Source organism: Callorhinus ursinus, unplaced genomic scaffold, assembly GCF_003265705.2.
Source record: "Callorhinus ursinus isolate GAN/ISIS: 27379988/994484 unplaced genomic scaffold, GSC_fseal_2.0 scaffold2, whole genome shotgun sequence".
NCBI lineage: Eukaryota > Metazoa > Chordata > Mammalia > Carnivora > Otariidae > Callorhinus > Callorhinus ursinus.
In genome coordinates this window covers 23,734,119-23,757,776 of record NW_027397064.1, presented here as the reverse complement: position 1 = coordinate 23,757,776, position 23,658 = coordinate 23,734,119, and the positions used below count along the sequence as shown (strand labels likewise).

The 23,658-nt window shown below is 37.4% G+C and overlaps 1 protein-coding gene across 8 annotated transcripts in view; it reads right to left on the bottom strand.

Annotated features, from left to right (window-relative positions):
- Window positions 1–23,658, bottom strand: part of ERBB4 (erb-b2 receptor tyrosine kinase 4) — a 1,101,497-nt gene that overhangs the window by 86,451 nt on the left and 991,388 nt on the right. The window lies entirely within an intron of this gene.

Below are 23,658 nucleotides of genomic sequence, written 5' to 3'. Positions count from 1 at the left end.
TCATGCAAACCATTTTGGGGAGACTGAAGAGGAAGATGGAACAGGCCAAAGGAAAAAAATCAAGAAAACGAATGTCAAGTAATGAAAAACTACATACAGGCAAGGATGTGCCAACTCACCTCCGTGAACCTCCACAAATGAGAACGTTTCAGCGGAGAGAGGGAAAGGAAGGAAAATCGAGCCCTGCCAGAATATATTCTGCTAAGAGAAGACCAAATCAAATGCCTGGCTCTGTGAAAGGGGGACAGCACAGCAAGATGGCTGAGCACACCAACCCATGGGGGCATTTTTGGTTATGGCGTGTGAGACAGACAAGAATACGTTCAAAGCATGAGGGCGGTTTGACAGAAAACAGTGTCATAAAAAGCCTATATGGAAATCTAGAAGTTACAGACACAGAGGAGTCTGGCTGCCAAGAAGAGTATATTTCCTGTGACATAAGGGGGTGGGAGAGACGCCCCCCACATCTGCAGACACCAACTTAGATGAGATCATTAGTCTTCGGGCTTCGAGCAAAGGAGAGTGACAAAAGAAGAGGAGTAGCCTTTGATGTTTAAGAAGTGTTGATAAACAGGGAAAGTTAAAGTAGGATCAACATTTACACCCCCAAAATACAAAATAACAGAATAATACAGTGATGCTTTTATTATTAGCCTCAGGAAATATCCGCCCCTGGGTAATTTGTCTCCTGCACAAGAATAACGACAAAACATCAACAACAACAAAAACCCAGTATATTCTTTTACAAAATATATATGTATATTTTCTTCTGTAAAGAGAGGGGAGGAAAAAAATAAACCCTTAACGGTGGAGAGTCCTGTGTTTCATGTACAGCGTTGTCAACTCGTCTGGCAGAGATGAGAAAGCTGACAGCCCTCTGGAGGGCTTGAGCTGAGGCTGCGTGCAGAAGTGTGGAACGGCAGAGACCTGATCCTGCATGTAATGAGACCAAACAGAGCTGGGAGGGAACTCTGCTTGCAAGCCCCCTCAGACAAAGAATCAAGCAGCCCGCTGCCTGCCTGTCATGCTTCACCTTCCTCTTCAGCAGCCCTCCGCTTTTGCTATAGTCAGGACGGCGTAAACAGGCTGCAGGGTCTTACAGTTAAGTCAGCAGCGGTGTAGGCTACCCTGTAAATATATTGACTCATTTATCCATTTATTCAACATGTTTCAAAAAGCTTGCCAGGTGCCTCTTACTGTGCATGCTGTCTGGTGGGGGAAGGGCATGTGTAAACAAATAGCCATGTGTACATGAGTTAGGCATGCCCGTGCCAAGCCAGCTAAAACATCTTTCCACAGACATTTCAATGTGAATGATAACCTATTCAAGTCAAGAAATACATTTCTCCTAGGTTCTTTTATCTTTCCAGCTTGAGGCAGGCATCAAGGGAAGGATTTTAGACTTGTGCATAAGATGGGTTAGGAACTAAAGTCCTTTTAAATTAAAAAGTTATAAAATTTGGTTTAACTGGGTGTTAATTGGAATCTTTGACATATCTAAATCACATCTTCATGTATAGATCTTTGTCATACAAATATAACTGGGGGAGGGGTATAATTGTATATCTACTCTTTTCTTTTGAAGGATAGGAAAAGGTTTAGCAGAACAAAGATGTTGCTCCCTGGCAGGTTCCCAGTGGGAACCAGTAAACCTTAAATGTGTTTAAGTGGGCTTGGGAGGGAGGCTCAAGTGTTAAATCATATAATTTTATTAAGAGAGCGGTACCTGAGGAACTAGGGAGTTCTAGCTATAATCATATACTGGAAAACATGAGGAACAAAGTACAAGTACTTTCCCTTCTTTTATTTAAAATATAAAAAATTTATAATTAGTAATTAATCCCTCCTAAAGGCACTTAGTGATTTCTTAAAAAAAAAAAAAGAACTTCACCAGTGGTTTGTTGCTGCAATCAAAAAGTTCATATTCAAATGGAAAGAAGTACTTATCCCACTAATGTAAATGGTAGATGGTAGTAGTGATGGAATTAGAAAATCAAGTTCTTAATCAACATTGCCATTTTTAAGAGTACTGCTAAATTCTGGAGGGGAAAGGAGGACTGTGTTAGTGTGTTAGCATGCTGGGAGCCTAATTGTACCCAGACCGCACCTTCCTTATTTAGCTCTCTGACTCCTTGCATGTTAGAAGTAAGATGTCAAATTGGACTATATTACAGAATGGCTTTTCTCGTACAAAATCTCAAAGCAGGTATCTTGTCAAGGGAAGAAAATGACCAGTCTCAGAAGCTGGTTGAGTGTAGAAAAACCCTATGAATTAGCAGTAGGTTATTTTCTACTTTCAACTACTTATATAATGTTTTGCTGCTTCAGTTTCCTAATCCATAAAGTGGGCATCAGTGTATTTTACAGGGAAGTTTTAAGTTGATTTTACATCATGACTTTAAAAGTTATGTATGATCTCTAATCCTGAAGACCTGCAAGGTGTAATCAACTAGAACAGATTCTCAAATCTTAATGCTGTGTATGTGAATCACCAGGAGATCTTGTTACAATGCAAATTCTGATTTAGTAGGTCTGGGGTGAGGCTGATATTCTATATTTCTAGGTGATACCAATGCTGCTGATCTATGCATCACCCTAGTAGCAAGGTTCCAAAAAACACATTGCCCCATCGTAATTTCCAGAGATGCCTGCAACAAAAATCTCCCATGCCACATATTCTAAAAAATAGCAATGTAAATTTGCTACTATTGCTTCAAGAAGTCAAGTAGAATCTATAAATCCATCTCCTTTAATTTGAGTGGGCCCTATGACAACTTGCACAAAAAGATTATGGTGAAACGTGACATTTATGACATTTATGTGACATTAACTGGCCTGGCAGCTTGAACTTCCAGGCTTTGGAAGCCAGGTACCATGAAAGGAGTATGACTGCCTTTAGACAAATTATGCTGTGAGAAGCCCAAGCAATATAAAGAGGCTTGAGAAAATGAGACTGCCTGCCCCAGGGGAAGGAAATAAAGGAGGAGAGAGAGAGAGAGACATCCAAGAGCATGGAGACACATGTCATGTGAGTGAAGAAGCCATATTGAGAGTGGATCTTTTGGCCCCAGTTGATACCATATAGATTAGAAAAGCCATCAGTTAAGACTTTCAAGAATTTCTGATACATAAAATTTGAGCAAAACACAATAATTATTTAAGAACCTAAATTGCAAGGAATATTGCTACATAGTAATAAATAAATAAATCAGAATTTATAAGCAAGGCAAGTAGTAAACAGACTTTAAAACTATTTATATTCAGTAAATGTGCTAATTAAACACTTACAAAACAAAACAAAAAACAACTTAGGTGACCTATCTTCTCTTTTTGCACTACTGGACAAAATAGATATTGCATCAATATTTTACTGAAAAAAAATCATAATGGCATTTATGGAAAACTTCACTAGCAGTCTAAAACACTAATGACAATATTTTTTTAAAAAACCACCATTTACTTGCATTATTTAAGTGATAAAATTTGAGGTGTTTTTTTTTTTAATTATTTAGGGGGTGGAGCAAGATGGCAGAGCAGTAGGAGACCTGGCTTTTGTCTGGTGTCAGGAATTCAGCTGAATAGAGATCAAACCATTCTGAACACCTACAAACTCAACAGGAGATCGAAGAAAAGAATAGCAACGACTCTCTGAACCAAAAAGCGAGCACTTACTGGAAGGTAGGACGTGCGGAGAAGTGAATCCGAGGCGATATTCAGGAGGATAGACGGTGGGGGAGGGGGCTGCCGTCGGCTGCTTCTGGCAAGAGCTAGAGCCGCGGAGCACAAAATCAGGGCTTTTAGAAGTCGGCTCCGCTGAGGGACGTCGCTCCAGTGGCTAAGCGGGAGGTGGAACCCTCGCGGGACAGTGTGGTCTCAGGACCCTTGGGGTCACAGACAGACCGGGGGTGCCTGAGTGCGGCAGAGCTCCCAGGTATCAGAGCAGGGAAGCCAGCTGCAGAGACGGAGCCGAGGAGCAGGCTCTCAGCTCGGGGTGGCCATAAACTGTGATCTGCGGCACAGTCGGGCCACTGTTCCTCCAGCAGGGACCCAACAAGCGGCAGATCCGGGGAGACTCCCCTTCCTCCCCCGGGAGGAGCGGCACAGGAGCGCACCGCGGGGATCTGCTGGGTTTGGAGACTCCACACGGGGTCTGGTGCCAGAGATAGAACTGCTCGGTTGGGGCGCCTGGGTGGCTCAGTTGGTTAAACGACTGCCTTCGGCTCAGGTCATGATCCTGGAGTCCTGGGATCGAGTCCCGCGTCGGGCTCCCTGCTCGGCAGGGAGTCTGCTTCTCCCTCTGACCCTCCTCCCTCTCATGCTCTCTTTCTATCATTCTCTCTCTCAATAAATAAATAAAAATCTTAAAAAAAAAAAAAGAAACGCTCGGTCGCAGGCCAGGTGAGCATGGAGTGCGGCCAGAGACCAGGGAGACGGGAGTGACTGACTACTTTTCTCTGGGGGCGCACTGAGGAGTGGGGCCCCGAGTTCTCGGCTCCTCCGGGCGGAGATTGGGAGGCCAACATTTTCACTCTCGTCCTCCAAAGCTGTACCGAGAGCTTGCAGGGAACAAAAGCTCCTGAGAGCAAACGCAAGCCGATTGCTTAGCCCCACCCGGCAAGGGCAGGGCAATTCCGCCTCCGACAAGGGTGGGGCAATTCCGCCTCCGACAAGGGTGGGGCAATTCCGCCTCCGGCAAAGACATTTGGGAACCACGGCAACAGCCACCCCCCCAGAAGATCAGCATGAACAGCCAGCAAGCCAAGTCCAAGTTTACCGATCAATGAGAACGGGAGAACTCCAGCGATAGGGGAATACTGCACATAGAATTCATGGCTTTTTTACCATAATTCATTAGTCTTTCAAAGTTAATTTTTTTAACTGTTTTTTTTTTAATTTTTCTTTTTCCCTTTTTCAACCAACATCTCATCGATCCCTTTTTAAAAAAAAACATTTTTATTTTTCATTTTTAGAGTCATATTCTATACCTTCATAGTAGTTACCCTTAATTTTGGCATATATATATAAGTTGTTCTCTCTTTAAAATTTTGAGATACAGTTTCTTCTAACAAATCAAAATATACCCTAAATCACTAGTATATGGCTTTGTTCTAGTCTCCTGCCTGATCACATTCTCTCCCTTTTTTCTTTTTTTTAAATCTTCTTCTTTCTTTTTTCAAACAACTTCTTATCTTACCAATTCCTTTTATAAAATCTTTTATAATTTTCATCTTTATAGTCATATTCCATCCCTTCATTGTATCAACCCTTATTTTGTACATATATAAGTCTTTCTTTCCTTAAAATTTTAGGAGGCACTTTCTTCAAACAGACCAAAATACACCCAAATTCTAGTGTATGGCACTGATCTATGCACTAGCCTGATCATATTTGATCATATTCTGTTTTTTTTTTTTTTGTTTTGTTCTGTTTTTGTTTGTTTTTATCTTTTTCTTGTTTTTTTTTTTCTCTTTCTTTCCCTTTCTTTTCCCCTGGTTTCAGGTCTTTTCTAATTTGTTAAGAGTATATTTTCTGGGGATGTTGTTAACCTGTTAGCATTTTGTTCTCTCATTCATCTATTCTCCTCTGGACAAAATGACAAGATGAAAAAAATCACCTCAGCAAAAAGAACAAGAGGTAGTACCGTCTGCCAGGGACCTACTCCATACAGACATTAGTATGATGTCGGACCTAGAGTTCAGAATCATGATTTTAAAGATACTAGCTGGGCTTGAAAAAAGCATGGGAGTTATTAGAGAAACCCTTCCTGGAGAAATAAAAGAACTAAAATCTAACCAAGTCGAAATCAAAAAGGTTATTCATGAGGTGCAATAAAAAATGGGGGCACTAACTGCTAGGATAAATGAGGCAGAAGAGAGAATCAGCGATATAGAAGACCAAATGATGGAAAATAAAGAAGCTGAGAAAAACAGAGATAAACAACTACTGGACCACGAGGGCAGAATTCAAGAGATAAGGGATACGATAAGATGAAACATTAGAATAATTGGGATCCCAGAAGAAGAAGAAAGAGACAGGGGGGCAGAAGGTATATTGAAGCAAATTATAGCAGAGAACTTCCCTAATGTGGGGAAGGAAACAGGCAGCAAAATCCAGGAGGCACAGAGAACCCCTCTCAAAATCAATAAAAATAGGTCAACACCCTGACATCTAACAGTAAAACTTACGAGTCTCAGAGACAAAGAGAAAATCTTGAAAGCAGCTCGGGAGAAGAGATATGCAACCTATAATGGTAGAAACATTAGATTGGCCACAGACCTATCCACAGAGACCTGGCAGGCCAGAAAGGACTGGCATGATATCTTCAGAGCACTAAACGAGAAAAATATGCAGCCAAGAATACTATATCCAGCTAGGCTGTCATTGAAAATAGAAGGAGAGATAAAAAGCTTCCAGGACAAACAAAAACTAAAGGAATTTGCAAACACGAAACCAGTCCTCCAAGAAATATTGAAAGGGGTCCTCTAAGCAAAGAGAGAGCCTAAAAGCAACATAGACCAGAAAGGAACACAGACAATATACAGTAACAGTCACCTTACAGGCAATACAATGGCACTAAATTCATATCTTTCAATAGTTACCCTGAAGGTAAATGGGCTAAATGCCCCAATCAAAAGACACAGGTTATCAGACTGGATTAAAAAACAAGACCATCAATATGCTGTCTGCAAGAGACTCATTTTAGACCCAAAGACACCCCCACATTGAATGTGAGGGGGTGGAAAACCATTTACCATGCTAATGGACACCAAAAGAAAGCTGGGGTGGCAATCCTTATATCAGACAAATTGGATTTTAAACCAAAGACTGTAATAATGGATGAGGAAGGACACTATATCCTGCTTAAAGGGTCTATCCAACAAGAAGATCTAACAATTGTAAATATCTATGCCCCTAACATGGGAGCAGCCAATTATATAAGGCAATTAATAAGAAAAGCAAAGAAACACATTGACAACAATACAATAATAGTGGGGGACTTTAACAGCCCCCTGACTGAAATGGACAGATCATCTAAGCAAAAGATTTACAAGGAAATAAGAACTTTAAATGACACACTGGACCAAATGGATTTCACAGACATATTCAGAACATTCCATCCCAGAGCAACGGAATACACATTCTTCTCTAGTGCCCATGGAACATTCTCCAGATTAGATCACATCCTAGGTCACAAAATCAGGTCTCAACTGGTACCAAAAGATTGGGATCATTCCCTGCATATTTTCAGACCACAGTGCTTTGAAACTAGAACTGAATCAGAAGACGAAAGTCGGAAAGAACTCAAATACATGGAGGCTAAAGAGCATCCTACTAAAGAATGAATGGGTCAACCAGGAAATTAAACAAGAATTTAAAAAACTCATGGAAACCAATGAAAATGAAAACACAACTGTTCAAAATCTTTGGGATGCAGCAAAGGCAGTCCTAAGAGGAAAATATATAGTAATACAAGCCTTTCTCAAGAAACAAGAAAGGTCTCAAATATACAACCTAACCCTACACCTAAAGGAGCTGGAGAAAAAACAGCAAATAAAGCCTAAACCCAGCAGGAGAAGAGAAATAATACAGATCAGAGCAGAAATCAGTGAAATAGAAACCAAAAGAACAGTAGAACAGATCAACGAAACTAGGAGCTGGTTCTTTGAAAGAATTAACAAGATTGATAAACCCCTGGCCAGACTTATCAAAAAGAAAAGAGAAATGACCCGAATCAACAAAATCATGAATGAAAGAGGAGAGATCCCAACCAACACCAAAGAAATACAAACAATTATAAGACCATATTATGAGCAACTCTATGCCAGCAAATTAGATAACCTGGAAGAAATGGATGCATTTCTAGAGATGTATCAACTACCAAAATTGAACCAGGAAGAAATAGAAAACCTGAACAGACCTATAACCACTAAGGAAATTGAAGCAGTCATCAAAAATCTCCCAAGAAACCAAAGCCCAGGGCCAGATGGCTTTCCAGGGGAATTCTACCAAACATTTAAAGAAGAATTAATAGCTATTCTTCTGAAACTGTTCCAAAAAATAGAAATGGAAGGAAAACTTCCAAACTCATTTTATGAGGCCACCATTACCTTGATCCCAAAACCAGACAAAGGCCCCATCAAAGGAGAATTACAGACCAATATCCTTGATGAACATGGGTGCAAAAATTCTCACCAAAATACTAGCCAATAGGATCCAACAGTACATTAAAAGGATTATTCACTATGACCAAGTGGGATTTATCCCTGGGCTGCAAGGTTGGTTCAACATCCGCAAATCAATCAACGTGATACAATATATTAACAAAAGAAAGAACAAGAATCATAGGATCCTCTCAATAGATGCAGAAAAAGCATTTGACAAAGTACAGCATCCTCTCTTGATCAAAACTCTTCAGAGTCTAGGGATAGAGGGTACGTACCTCAATATCATAAAAGCCATCTATGAAAAACCTACAGCGAATTACATTCTCAATGGGGAAAAGCTTAGAGCTATCCCCCTAAGGTCAGGAACGCGGCAAGGATGTCCACTATCACCACTGCTATTCAACATAGTATTAGAAGTCCTAGCCACAGCAATCAGACAACAAAAAGAAATCAAAGGCATCCAAATCGGCAAAGAGGAAGTCAAACTCTCACTCTTTGCAGAGGATATGATACTTTATGTGGAAAACCCAAGAGACTCCCCCCCCAAAACTCCTAGAACTCATACAGGAATTCAGTAAGGTGGCAGGATATAAAATCAATGCACAGAAATCAGTGGCATTCCTATACACCAACAACAAGGCAGAAGAAAGAGAAATTAAGGAGTCAATCCCATTTACAATTGCACCCAAAACCATAAGATGCCTAGGAATATAAATCTAACCAAAGAGGCAAAGGATCTGTACTCAGAAAACTATAAGATATTCATGAAACAAATTGAGGAAGACACAACAAAATGGAAAAACGTTCCATGCTCATGGATTGGAAGAACAAACATTGTGAAGATGTCAATGCTACCTAGAGCAATCTGCACATTCAATGCAATCCCCATCAAAATACCATCCACTGTTTTCAAAGAAATGGAACAAATAATCCTAAAATTTGTATGGAACCAGAGGAGACCCCGAATAGGCAGAGGAATGTTGAAAAAGAAAAGCAAAGCTGGCGGTATCACAATTCCGGACTTCCATCTCTATTACATAGCTGTCATCATCAAGACAGTATGGTACTGGCACAAAAACAGACACAGAGATCAGTGGAACAGAATAGAGAGCCCAGAAATGGACCCTCAACTCTATGGTCAACTAGTCTTTGACAAAGCAGGAAAGAATGTCCAATGGAAAAAAGACAGTCTCTTCAACAAATGGTGTTGGGAAAATTGGACAGCCACATGCAGAAGAAGGAAACTGGACCATTTTATTACACCACACACAAAAATAGACTCCAAATGGTTGAAAGACCTAAATGTGAGACAGGAGTCCATCAACATCCTAAAGGAGAACACAGGCAGCAACCTCTTCGACCTCAGCCACAGCAACTTCTTCCTAGAAACATCGCCAAGGGCAATGGAAGCAAGGGCAAAAATGAACAAGTGGGATTTCATCAAGATGAAAAGCTTTTGCACAGCAAAAAAACAGTCAACAAAACCAAAAGACAACTGACAGAATGGGAGAAAATATTTGCAAATGACCTATCAGATAAAGGGCTAGTATCCAAAATCTATAAAGAATTTATCAAACTCAACACCCAAAGAACAAATGATTCAATCAAGAAATGGGCAGAAGACATGAACAGACATTTTTCTAAAGAAGACATCCAAATGGCCAACAGACACATCAAAAAGTGCTCAACATCGCTCGGCATCAGGGAAATCCAAATCAAAACCTCAGTGAGATACCACCTCACACCAGTCAGAATGGCTAAAATTAACAAGTCAGGAAACGACAGATGTTGGCGGGAATGTGGAGAAAGGGGAACCCTCCTACACTGTTGGTGGGAATGCAAGCTGGTGCAACCACTCTGGAAAACAGTATGGAGGTTCCTCAAAAAGTTGAAAATAGAGCTACCGTACTATCCAGCAATTGTACTACTGGGTATTTACCCCAAAGATACAAATGTAGGGATCCGAAGGGGTACGTGCACCCCAATGTTTATAGCAACAATGTCCACAATAGCCAAACTGTGGAAAGAGCCACGATGTCCATCGACAGATGAATGGATAAAGAAGAGGTGGTATATATACACAATGGAATATTATGCAGCCATCAAAAGGAATGAGATCTTGCCATTTGCAACGATGTGGATGGAACTGGAGGGTGTTATGCTGAGTGAAATAAGTCAATCAGAGAAAGACATGTATCATATGAATTTCTCGGTGCTCCTGTAAAAAAGGATCAGCCACCCAGGACACAGAAATATATACACAATAGAAAAACACAGAATATTTGCCTTTATTTCTCCTAGAAACATTTTACTTTCATCTACCATATGGATGAGATCCATAGGTATTTGTCAAGTTAAATGCCTGATCTAAAGGATAACAAAGCTTCTCTCATTTCCCTTAAAGGGCCAAATCTTACAGCCTGGACGAGGCACTGAGGTTACACTCACAATGAGCCAGAGGACTGGAGTTCTATCTCCTTAAATATATGTTAGGAATGAGGCCCAGGACTTGGTATAGTAGGAAATACCTGACCATGATTATCAGTTGATTCTGAATCTGAAAGCTATGATGATGGTATATATATATGTACATCAAAATGAATTCAAGATACAGACATCTCTAAAAGCCATTAATTAAAAGGCAGAGATAGAAAGGCTATGTAGCTAGCCATGGAGAGATTTAGCTATTGGAAAGGATCCTGGGTTAGAGAAAGAACTCAGTATCTTTTCCATTTTGCCTCCAAGGAGCAAAGTTGTTTGTTTATTCTTTTTTTCCTCCCTGCTTTCAGAAAGGGAATAGGATGGCTATCTCTCTCCTGAATATAAGTGGCCAAAAATTCATTTTCTTCTGATCTTTCCTCACTTATAAAATATGTGGTCACTCGTGAAAGAGATTTTTTCAAATGGCTATTATTATATTGCCCCAGGGTAAGGGCAGGGACAAGAGGGGGCAAACTCAGTTATTATGATGTATATGATAACTCATCTGTCTTTGATCTAGAACATCTCATGTGAGCATTGAGAATCAAATTAATAAAAATAAACATTAAAAACTAAACACCTATGCTCTAAGTATTTCTCCAACCCTATGCAAGAACTATTACTATCATCAGTATTTTACAGATGACAACCTCTTACAGATGAGGTTTTAAGACTTTAATTTTATTAGAATTTCTTGATTAGTAAGTCATATAGCCAGGATTTCCTGCAGGATATGTTTGACTCCAAAGCCCATCATTTGAATCATAGATTTAATGTCTGACTTTAGGGAGTGAGGTGGATGGAAAGAGTCTAGACTGAGTCAGTATTTAAAAGTTAGGCTTTTGCGTATGGTAGTTCCATTTACCAAGGAACTCAAAATCTTTTAATCAGGGAAGATGATATATTCAACTTTCTGCCATACTGAATTTGAGGCACCATGAAAAAATTCCAAGTGTTACAAAATCAGATAGATGTATAACTACAATGTATATTTCTAAGTTATCACATAGGTGATAAGTAAAGCTCTGGGTAGGATGACCTTCCTAGGAAGTCTATGGTGAGTGAGGGGAAGGGACAGGAGAACATTACATGCATGAATGGAAGAAGAGTTGATATGAAGGAGCCAGAGAAGAAAAGTGGAATGATAAGAGGGTGTAATGACAAAGAATTCAAAGGGAACATTCAAGGAGAAGAATATAATCAAAGAATGGGGAAGAGAGAAATGGGAAGTTAAGACAGAGATAGGAAAAGGCAAAAAGTATAATGATGATAATTTGAGACAGGACAGTTAACTGGAAAGAATCACAACTGAGATGTATTATCTTATATACTTAATGAGGATATTTTCCATAGGCCCTTTTATTATTAATGAAGAAAGCAGGTGAATAGCAAAATACATTTTCTGTCATTCTAATATATTATTTGAAAACATTCAACCTGGTAATACAGATATTATATGTAACTTAGAGGAAAAAGGCAGTTCTTATTTAGAGGAATAGGTTCCTCAACTGAAAGAGACCTATACTCAAATCTCTGTTTATACACTCAGTATTGCTATAAATTTAGGCAAGTTAATTGTCCTGTCTGAAAGCCACTCTCTTTATTTATATGATGCAAATAATATAAAGGTTACTGTGAAATCTCAGAAAATAATGTATAAAAAAAGCATAATGATTTGTATACACAAAATAACTGACTAGTGAATATCAGTTGAATCAGAATATAATGATATATAAAAATATATATATAAATGACTAATGACTGAATATAAAAATGACCATTATCACCATAATATAAGATATGAAGTGATATGGGGTTCCAAGACAAAAGAAAATACATTTGATCAAGAATTCTAGGTAGAGTTGATGGCATTTGAGTTTCATTTTCATAAACCGAGTTAAAATTTCAAGACAGAGAAAGGAGGGAAGAGCATTTTAAGACAGGGGAAAGCATGCACAAAAGCCCTGAGGCCACAATGGCTAGGACATACTCAGGAGAGAGTGAGCAATGAAGTTTTGTAGGAATATATAGAACCTTTGTGGGAGTAATGAATACAAAACCTGGAAAGTTACAACAACGGCATAGTTTGGAAGACCTTGAGTGCTCAAAGAAACATGAATACTTCATTTGTGAGACAGAGGAGAATCACTGGGATGTTTGGGATAGGGGAATATTTGAAACAGAGTTAAACGTGAGGAAGGTGAATCTGAAGGGAAAGGTTGTTTGGGTTGGTGAGTGGCAGCAGGTAGGATTGACAGAAAGCTATTCAGGCTGAAGGAGATCCTAGTTCACAGAAGAGTAGAGAGGGGGTAGTTTCTCTTTAGAATTACTTCAGCTAGTAGATGAAGAAGAAATTAATGAATTAGAATATTACCTTTTTACAATCCTTAATGAATCAATGGCTTTGAGCACCAATAGTTGCTAACATTACAAAAAGAGAGGCAACCAGACATTTTGTTGAATGATGCCAGACTACATCACCTATGGACTTGTCTTGTAAAAAAAATAAAATAATTGAACCTGAATCTGATGAGTTTCTAGATCAAACTAACAGTTTAGAAGACGTGCATAGAGCAGAGGAATACATTAAACTACATAAAAATGAGTCAGCCAACAAAATTACATCTGTAGGAAACTCTACAAGTCAAACAACACAATTTCTTCAAAAAATAAGTTACCAAGGAAGAAAGAGAGTAAGGAGGGGTAAAACTATGTTGTTGTTAATTTTATGTGTCAACATTCTTGGGCCATGGGGCCCAGTATTTGGTCAAACATTACTCTGGATGTTTCTATAAATGTGTTTTTAAAAATGAGATTAATAAAGCAGATTACCCTCCATGATGGTGTGGGGGGGGGCTTATTCAATCAGGTGAAAGACTTTATAGAACAAAGACTAACCTTCCCTATGCAAGAAGGTATTCTCCCAGCATATTGCCCGTTAGACTCAAACTGCGTCTATTCCCTGGGTCTCCACCCTGCAGATTTTGGCCTTAGCGCTAGCCTCCACAACTGTGTAAGCCAATTCCTTAAAATCAATATTTCTCCCCCTCTCTCATTACATATTTATGTGTGTATGCAAACACACATTCTGTTGATTTTCTTTTTCTAGAGAACCCTGTCTGATACACTATAGGTGATAAAAAGAGATTTAAAATGTACACCACAGAGAAAAAAAAGGCAAGTATAAATTATAGTATTTAAAGATGCTCACTTGTGCTATAGAACTGTAAAGGAAAGCAAAGTGATTATGATAAAGCCAAGTTAGTGGTTACCTCTGGGGAGAGGGAGACAGTTGTGATTGGTTTGGGGCAATTGGAAGGGGCTTCTAGGGTGCCTGGAAAAATTTCTTTTCTTGACCTGGGTGATGGTGCCAAGGGTATTTAAATAAATTTAATATTTATTAAGCTATGCATATGTTTTGTATAGTTTTTCTGTATCTTTTTCAGATTTTATAATAAAAGAGCAAAAGTAGAGGAGAAGGATAATAGTCTCTAGCTATTAGTAACAGCTAACTCAAATCAGAGAATAATTGCCTTGGACACCGTAAGTTCACTAAGGGTTTCAAGTTTTAAAATTCAAACGCAACCTTTATTGTATAACATTTCCCTTTGCCTCTATGGAACACCTGACCTATTATTTATTAAAATGAAAGAATGATACTATAATAACTAAATAACTTAGTGAATAATAGCTGTGGCTGAATAAATCCAAAAGATTATTTGAAGCTGTGAGAAAGCAGCTCACCGTTGGTAGGTGAGAAGTAGTAAATTAGCTAATGAAAGGTCCCTTGAGCAGTCCAAGCTGCAACATATCCTGGCTCATAAATTGTTGGCACTTAGAGCCAACTGGAAGCCATATCTGCTATCCAGTTTCTGCAGTTGTACAGTCAGCCAAATAAAGAGATTCCAACCATATTCATGGGATCACTAGAAAATAGTCCATAATAGTCTCAGGGTGAGAATGGAACAAGTTATTAGGGAAATGACAGTATCTATACTAGACCCATTATCTATACATTGGCCAATAACTTACAGTGAAGAAAAATAACTTTCTGAGCCACTAAGGATTCCTAAAGTAATAATTGAATAGCTGGGGGTGGTATCAGCAAATAATGATTATTGTAGTTAATGTTCCAACAGCAATGACACATCTCAGTTTCCAGATATATGTTGGTTATTTCTTTTTATTTTATTTTATTTTATTTATTTGACAGAGAGAGACACAGCGAGAGAGGGAACACAAGCTCGGAGAGTGAGAGAGGGAGAAGCAGGCTTCCTGCTGAGCAGAGAGCCTGATATGGGGCTTGAACCCAGGACTCTGGGATCATGACCTGAGCCGAAGGCAGACGCTTGACGACTGAGCCTTGGTTATTTCTACTTGAATGTGTCATGAGCACCTAAAAATGCCTATGTTTGATAGGAATCTCATGTTCCTCCTCCAAAATAGTGTCTCTTCCTAACATCCTTATCTCTATACATGGTACAATCTCCATCAGAATGTCCGGAGATAAAGCCGTCTTCCTTCCTCTTCCCTCTTTATGTCTAATTGGAGGTCAAACACATTTGATTCTGAAGCTCTTGAAATACCTCTTGCATCCTTCCACTTAAGCAAATAAAACATCACTACAATCTATTCCCTTTTCTCCATTCCTGCTTTTGATGTCCTATTTCAAGCTCTTATATGTCTTGTGTGGACTACTATGAGTCTCCTAACTCTTTATAACACTATTTTACCTCTATTCTAACTTCCCTGATAACAAATTATCAATATTTTTCATATGTACTAATGATAACATCTTTCTCCTTCACAACCAAAACTGAAACTAAGAGAAAACATCTTCATGTGTGCATTACCCCACAGCACCATGTTAAAACTCAGGTTGGTCATTTAAGCCATTTTCAAGCTTCCCCAACTACAGGTCTGTTTTTGTCAGTCTAATCCCCTTTGCTAGCCTTCAGTCAATAACTTGGGCCTCCTCCTGTAGATACCCCATACTTTACCATTTTGTCCCTTTATTCTAGGTGCATCCTTTAACTTGATGTTTCTAAAACTTGAGCATGCATCAAAATCATTTGGGGGACTTGTTAAAACACAGATTGCTAGGTACCAGACTCAGAGTGTCTGATTTAATAGGACTGGGGTGGGGAAATCCACATTTCTAACACTTTTTTTGGGCAGGGTGCTCATTCTGCTGGCCTGAGGATCACATTTTGAGAACTAATGCTGAAGTAAATATGTTCCTTCCATCTCTGTTTCTTCTATAAACTTCTATAAACTTCCATCTTCTATTTCCTTCTATAAATTAAATATGTTCCTTCTATCTCTATTTCTTCTAAAAAGCTCCATTCAATATTATTTCCCCCTATTTCTGGGCAAATGTCCCCAGTCCAAAGATACCAAGATACTTCTCTTTTCTCTGATTGTCCATAGTGTCATATTTCTATCTTTCTTATAATACATAAAATAGTCTATTTTTCATGTAGTTATGTGGTAGAATTTCATTTTCCCTATAGACTATGCACTCTTTGAGGGCAGCATCCACATTTGAAATTTCTAAATTACAGATCCACAGAGCAAAGTATGATGTCTTATCTATGGGACACAAAATGAGTGTTTTCTGACTGGTAGATAAATACATCTGAAAAAGGATATAGTGATTCTACCACAATATCTACTGGCAGATAAACTGGCAAAGGTAATATAAGGTGGTCTTTTGGAAGAAAGCTTGCTTTTCACTTTGCATGTGTCCATGTTTTGCCAATGAATTTGGGACTACTGCTGTGTTTCCATCTGTTGGAACCAATTACAGTGTTTTGGGGCAAAATACTGGGGCAAAATATTTAAGCAGTTTAATTAAAGCATTTTATCATCTTATGACCAAAAAAAAAAAAAAAGCAGCATTTCCTGTCCAAATATCATATACTTAACTCTCTTTTTTTTCAGAGGCAGGGTAAATTTCAGAGCAAAGTGATCTTTAATAAGATGTTTCATGGTCTCATGGGAAATGTGAAATGGCAGACAATGGGCAACGACGGTATAACTGGTTGCCTCTGCCAAAAAACACTCTAACACTTTGAATAGATAGCTGATCCATCTGCCATCACTGGAACCAACTTAATCCTTTATTTCATTATCTTCTTGTTTTTATTCTTTACACTCAACCACTATGTAAGTGCATTTGATCTTCATGTTTTTTTCTTCTTGCTGTATATAGTTAATTGGCACGGTATCCTAGAAGACCGGTCTGGGATGAGGAGTCCTGTGTTCTAGTTTTGCTGCTACCCCTATTTAGCTGATGAAATATTTTATCTCATCAGGCTTCACAGTCTTTATGCATCAAATGATAGGGAGGGATATGTTCCATTTATCTCTGGCACTTCATAAACCTATCCCTCTCTTGAGCCTGCATGGTATCATAGATGACAAGTCATTGTCCTAAAAGGCTTAATAAAGCATTTGAAAACTAGTTTTCACTTTTGTTCTTATTTTGTTTTGTTTTTGAGTCAGGAATAGCATTCCCATTATTTAAATCATTACTGAAAATATTTAGTTCATAAACTGCCATTTCTAATATTCAATCAGCTTCATACATCAGCATGACTTAACTGTACAATGCAGTTAAGTGAGACAACTGCCAGTCAATTGGCTCACCAATTACACGCCAACAGTAGTCTCCATCTCTTTCATTCTAAATAGCATTACTTTCGTTATCAGCATTCATTAAGGATGCAAAGTGATTAAATTCTACTTAGAATTCAAAGATTGAACTTAGAACAAAGCTCAATGGCATATTTCAAATGTAATGCTAAAGTAATAATAAAGAGAGATTTAATATGAAGAGCTGAAACTACATGATGAAAAATAGCCACATTGTGAAACATACATGTATGGATTCCAAGAGATCAATGCTATGCTATGAGTATCAACTTCTAACTGAAACTTCCATACATTTCTCTTCCCTCCTGCATTCATTTCTTGATCTTTTACAGCATTCTGAAGGTAGCATAGAGTTAAAACAGCACTAGCCTTTCAAATACTTCTAGATAAGGATATAGGAGTTCAGAAGTCCTGAAGAACTTATTCAAGGTCACTCATAAAATGATGGAACTATGACTGGAAATCACTCATTTTTTGTTTTCTTACAAACCAAGATCTATTCTCTGGAAGTGTTGGCATGCTTGTGAGCAAAGCAGGTATGTGATCATGGCTACATATTGTATGAGAAAAGGAGGCTTATTAGGTAACTTTGTGGCTCCCATAATCTTCAACATACCTTTCATAATATATTCAGGAAAAATTTTTTGAATAAACATTGCTTCAGGATTGCATTTGTTCTGAAAAATTGTCACATGATTGGTGATGGCCTTCTAACAAAGTTGTGAAACCTAGATATTATCAGTGATTAAATTTCACCTCAGTTTTAAATTCATGGCCAAGGTGGAGGAACAGTGACAGGATTTACACTTCCACTTGAAATGAATAAAAACTGGGACAAAATATATCAAACAATGGTACTCAGGATATTGACTATAAGGCTATGAAGGAAAATGATGAGTAATGAATGAGGTGAACCTTAAGATTGTTCCAGCCTACTCTTGGGCATAAGTTTCCAGGCCATGGCACATAGCAGAAATCCAGGTGGACATAAATGGTCTCCTTGGGTTAAGGAGACAAGGCTGAGAAAGCCTGGGGGTGACAAGAGTGCACAGGGCAGTATAAGCATAGAGAAAAGATCTGCATACAGAGAATCCAGAGAGCAACAGAGTGTTCCTTTTTGAAAATTTATTGGAATACTGATCAGCACACATGTGTGAAGAAACTACCCAAGGCAGGTAAAGAACCATCCAAAATGATTATGGAGAACAGTGCCTGAATTCACATAAGCCCTGAATTGTTCCTGTTCTCAATAGCCAGAGTAGAAAACTTCATAATTCAGGAAGCATCAGTTAAAGAACTAAGAAGTCATGCTTCAGTGATGGAGAAAAAAATAACTAGACTAAATGTAGTTCTGGTAAATGATCTAGCAAAGCTTAAAGCAAAACCTGGAAGTCAAACTCTTTCCAAGTAACAGCATTCCAGAGCAAAGCTCAGGAATGTTTATAACAATAAAAATAATCTAGCTTTTAACAAGTTAAAATTCCTATTCTGGTATCCAATCAATGATCACAAGGTATAAAAAGAAGCAGAAAAATAAAATTTAGAGTGAGGGGGAAAATAATCAAAACTAAGCCAGAAATAATACAAGTGATTTTTATTAACAGGAAATGATATTTAAACCGTTATTATGACTGAATTTCATATGTTTAAGAGGTAAGAGACATAAAGATACAAAAAACAAACAAACAAATAAAAACCCCAAAACACACAAAATGACTTCTAGAGAGAAAGCCAAACATCTGGGATGAAAAAAAAAAATCTATTGGATGAAATTAAAAGTAGATTAATATTGCAGAAGAAAGAATTAATGAACTTGAAGATGTAGAAATAAAAAGTATCAAAAATATACTGAAAAATATTAACAGAGCATCAGTGGACTGATGGACAAATTGAGTAGCCAAATCCTACTCAATTAGAATCCATGAAGGACAGAGAAAGGAAAAAAAGGGGGTAACAGAAACATTTTAAAGAAATAATGACCAATTTTTTTCCAAATTTGAAGAAAACTATAAACCTACAGACCCAATAACTGCAATGAGCCCCAAGGACCAAAAATATGAATTAAACTACCCCATGGTCGTAATCATAATTAAACTACTTAAAAAGAACATTAAAGAGATAATCATAGAAACAGCTGGAGAAAAAAGACATAACATACACATATGCAGATAGGTAGATACATTGATACATAGACAAATACAAGGATAACAGAACATTTCTTGTTAGTAACAATGCAAGTGAGAAGACAGGACAGTATCTTAAAAGTACTAAAAGAAAAAGAAATCTGTCAACCTAGAATTATTAACCCAGAAAAAATCTTTCACAAGCAAAGATGAGGCAAAGACTTCTAAAGATACAAAAACGGAAAGAATTTAAAACCAGGACACCTGCACTGTAAGAAATGTTAAAGGAAGTCCTTCAAGCAGATGGAAAATAACACCAGACAGAAATATGGATCCACACATAGGAATTGATAACTCCAGAAATAGGAACTACTTGGGTAATACAAATGCTTTTTTTTTTGCTTATTATTAACATCTCTTTAAATGATAATCAAATACTTAAAAAAAGTGGGATTTATGTAGAAGTAAAATGAATAACAATAGCACAAACAGTGCATTGAGGAAAAGAAGCATATTATTAGAGGATTCTAATACTGCATGTGAAGTAGTAAAAACCTGAAGGTGGATTATGGTAAATTAAAATACATACTACACAAACCCTAAAGATACCACTAAAATAAAATAACCGAGTTATAGCTAATGAGCCAAGGAAAGAGATAAGTGGAGTCATAAAAAATATTCAGTTAATTTAAAAAAAAAGGAGAAATGTAACAAAATAGAACAAAGACCACATGGGATAAATAGAAGACAAAGAGAAAGATGATAGATTTAAACTTAGTCACACTACTGATCACATTAAATGTCTAAATATCCCCCAAAAAGGCAGAGATTGTCAGGTTAGATAACACTTCTATATCTTGCCTATAGGAGACCCAATTTAAACAAAAAAGACAAAAAAGTTAAAAGTAAAAGGATGGAAAAAGTTGTAACTTGCTAATAATAATTTTAAAAGAGTGGAATGACTACATTAATATGAGACAGCAAAGAATATTACTATGGATAAATAGCATACTTTATAATGATAAATGGGTTATTTCTTCAAGAAGACATAACAACCCTGAATACTTACGTAATCAATAACAGAGCTTCAAAATATTTCAAGCAAAAAAACAATAAAACTAAAAGGGCAAACAAACAATCAAACACCCAAATCTGCAAGTATAGTTGAAAATTTCAAGGTCCCTCTCTCAGTAATTGATCGAACAAGTAGAAAGAAAATCAATATGGAAACAGAAGATTTAAACATTTAAACATCAATCAACCTGGCCTGATACCTAGGAAGAGCCTCCTTATTAGTGTATATGTCCTCACCACCTGGACAAGTCGGTTAGCTCAGTAGTGGGTACCATGTCTTACTCAAACTGATATAATCAGAACTTCCAAATATTTTGAAATCTTGACTGAGAGGACACAGTCTCTCTCATGATTAGTTGAAGTTAAAATACAAAACTCGGGAGCAGTCAGCATTCATCTTTCCACCATGGACCAGAGGATGAGGGGACAATTATGAAAAGAGATAAACAAGGAGAGAAAAGAGACTGAAGTGATGCTCCCTAGTACTCTAGTTGTTGATTCTCTTCCTGATACATACCTGCATCTCTCTCCTTTTTGTTTCTTAGTTTTTCAACTCTCAGATGCCTTTTGAAATATCTTAGAACCTGTTACTGCTTTGGGATTCCACAGCAACACAGAAAAGGCATGCATAATACACACATAAAGTCCAAGTGTATTGGTCTGGTTTCCAAGACCCTGCCCTGCTCATCCATCACTGTTCTTGTCCACTCACTCCTCCTCCATATAAATTGTAGACCAGCAGAGAATATTCTTCCTTGCATAATTCACCCGACTTGGAATACACTTCTCAGGTTTTTTTTCCCATTTCCTCCTTCTGGCCCAGTTCAAATTCTTTCTCTTCAAACAAGTCTTCCCAGGTCAAACCAACTCTCTGGAATCATTTTCTTCTCTCAAGTCCTATATGCCACATTGTTTTTATCGTTATTTTGATACTTAGCCAATTTTTTGTTATATACCATCTTATGTGTATGCCTTATCCCCTAATTCAGGCTGTTAAGTTCTATAAGGTGATTGGGGTCTGTCTTGAATATCCTAGAACACCCTTCTCCTCAAACTCAGGAAAGTCCTACAAAGAATATGTATTACATAAATATTCCTTAATGATAATAAATCATCAGGAATTTGTGCTCTGGTTTAGGGATCTGAGAATCAGTTTCTAATTTTGTTTTATGAGAGAATTTATTCTGAATTCAAACTGGTTTATAAATCAACAATTGCAACTCAATTCACTTTACATTGGTGTTTTCTGTATCAATAGTTAAGCATATTCATACATAAGAAGCTTGACACTGAGGCTTAACCATAACAAGATTTCACAAATAGGCACACTATATTAAATTATTACAAGTTTATAGCTATTAGCAAAAATTACTTCCTCTTTCTTTAAACGTTGTATATGCTGATAACTGTAGATTCAAAGAAAAGGAATACCTTGCTTCCCTCCCCGCCCCCCCACTTAATTAATGCTGCTTGATACCTTTTCAGTCCCAGGTGGGGAAAGAAAAAACATTTAATGAATGCTATTAATAAATAAGAAACAACATTAAATATTAATTTTTACCATTTTTTTGTCCTCAATATCATACAAGGATTTTCCCTAAGGCATTTCTTTTAGTGACCTCATTTTAAATTGACTTTTTAAGATATTTAAAACTTTAAAAGACATTGTAAATATCCTCAGTTCTACAGCAAGCTCAGCTCAGAGAAAATCTTAGAACAGAACAGAAATGACAGTTGCAAAGTATCTAAGATAGTTTTGTATTAAAAATGTGAAAATGAGTCTAACCACCTTACAGCTACTTCACTTCTGATATGTAAGAGATGATGTGTGTAGGTTAGGAGCTCCAGCTTTGATTGTAAATTTTAGATTTGGTGTCAAATCCTACCTCGGCCATTTACTATAATCCTTCATGCCCCTGCGTGAGTTACACAATCTCTCCAAACTTCAATTATCCTCCTGTGGCAAGTGAGGATGACATTTAAAGAAGTTTAAATAAATAAAAATAAGTGACATTCGCACTACACAGTAACTGCTCAGTAAACTTTAGATGAAAATATTTGCAATAAAAAGTTAACAGTTTTGTTTTATTGATTGATGAGTAGATTTAGTTCGGTGTCTTTATATAGAATTTAATAGCTTACCAAATAATGTATTCCACAAGTAGTTTTCCTTCAAAATATATTTGAAGAAATCTTATTTTTCTATTTTAAAAATGATATGGTATCCATTACCCAACTTTGAGACAGCTTATATACAATGTTAACATAAATGGTAATAAAATTTATAAATTAAAAAAATTAATCACTATATCATTGTTTTACTTCCATGATAGCAAACTGTTTTTGCTAATTGACTAAATATTTAGGCATTATGTAGACACATACTCAAAATATCTTCTTCAGCATTGCAACTATGACATTAAAAAAATTATTTTCTATTTCATTATAAAGGTCAGAAGTCCTAGGAAAACTGATTTTTTTTTTTTTTTAAGAACAAGTGGCATAGCAATGTTTCCATTAATCTAGAGTTTGGACATCACCCATTGATAAAGTATTTCAGAAAACTGGATGTGGTAAAAGGAGGCCATGCCTTTAAATAACTAATAGAAAAGCATGGCAGCAAGAGAATATTATGTGATTACTGTACAGTAGAGGGTTGTAGGGGTTACAGAGAGGGAAAGGAGCTACACAATTCCCACTGGACAGAGTAATTAGCTGGGGCAATGAAGAGAGAGGAGAAGTGTGTTGGACACTGAAGCCCTGTTCTGTCAGCATTATTGTTCTCCAAGGCTTGCAAAGAATAATGCTCTACGGAGCCTTCAGTAATTGCTATACATGACCACTCATGAAGAGAGTAATTAAGAAATGTCAGTGCTTCTCTGGAAGAAATCTAGCGCTCATACCACAGAGTGTTTTCCCTGTAAGAATGACATTTCCTTTCTTCTTTTTTTTATTCCAAAATATTGACAGAGCAGTATTTGTACTTCATTCAGTTCAAAACTGTGAACTATGAATAACTGAACAAACCCAAAAATACAACTGCTCCCTTCCTCCAGCACAGTCACCTCCCATATTCAAACAAATGACTGGCCACACATATGCTGAATAGAAACTATTCTGAGCACCATTTCCAACATCTCTTACATTCTCCAGCCCCT